Genomic DNA, 718 nt, shown 5'->3' with positions numbered 1-718 from the left:
TAATCCTTTCATTAATTATACCATTTTCTACTTTCTCGTTTATTTTATTTATTCTCAATGCTATATACTAACATTTCTTTATATTATTTCTTTTCAGCAAGAGATCATTGATGAGGAAAAGCTTAATATTCAACTACCAGATATATGAAATCAGCTTAGTTATTTTGGGTTATTTGTGCTTTTCTTTTAAGGACTTATTTGTGTGCACTTACTTCATTTCATGTGACTTAAATTTCTAAAGTTTAATCATTAGTCTACAAACTGACGGGGCTGATATTTGTTTAATTACTTGCCTCATGTATGACATTTTAACAAAGTTGTCCTGTCAAAATGCTTGACTGTTGTATTTTATAGAGATGGACCTATGGGTTAGCTGGAGTCTAGCAATGATTATTTTTAACTGTTAGTATGCATTCTTTCTCTATATTTACATGTCTGCAGTCAGTTGAATAAATTTTTATTGCATGACTGCAAATAGATTTAGTGAAAGCACATATTGTTGAGATCTAGGAAAAGCTTGGTCCCTGGAAATTTCCAGCCAGCTTCCGAGGCATTATGAGGTGGATCTAGATAAAGCACACACTGCTGAGATCCTTAAATGATTTAATACAATTTTTTAACTGAGTTGTTTTCTATTTGTCACTTACAAAAATTTAGTTCTATTTGTCACTTTTTAGAAGGAACTCGGTGATAAATTTGTATAGCTTTGTTAATGACA

The sequence above is a fragment of the Phalaenopsis equestris genome, unplaced genomic scaffold (assembly GCF_001263595.1).
Source record: "Phalaenopsis equestris unplaced genomic scaffold, ASM126359v1 Scaffold000002, whole genome shotgun sequence".
Lineage (NCBI taxonomy): Eukaryota > Viridiplantae > Streptophyta > Magnoliopsida > Asparagales > Orchidaceae > Phalaenopsis > Phalaenopsis equestris.
The sequence above is the reverse complement of the archived record's forward strand: the minus strand, read 5'-3'. Positions refer to the sequence as shown.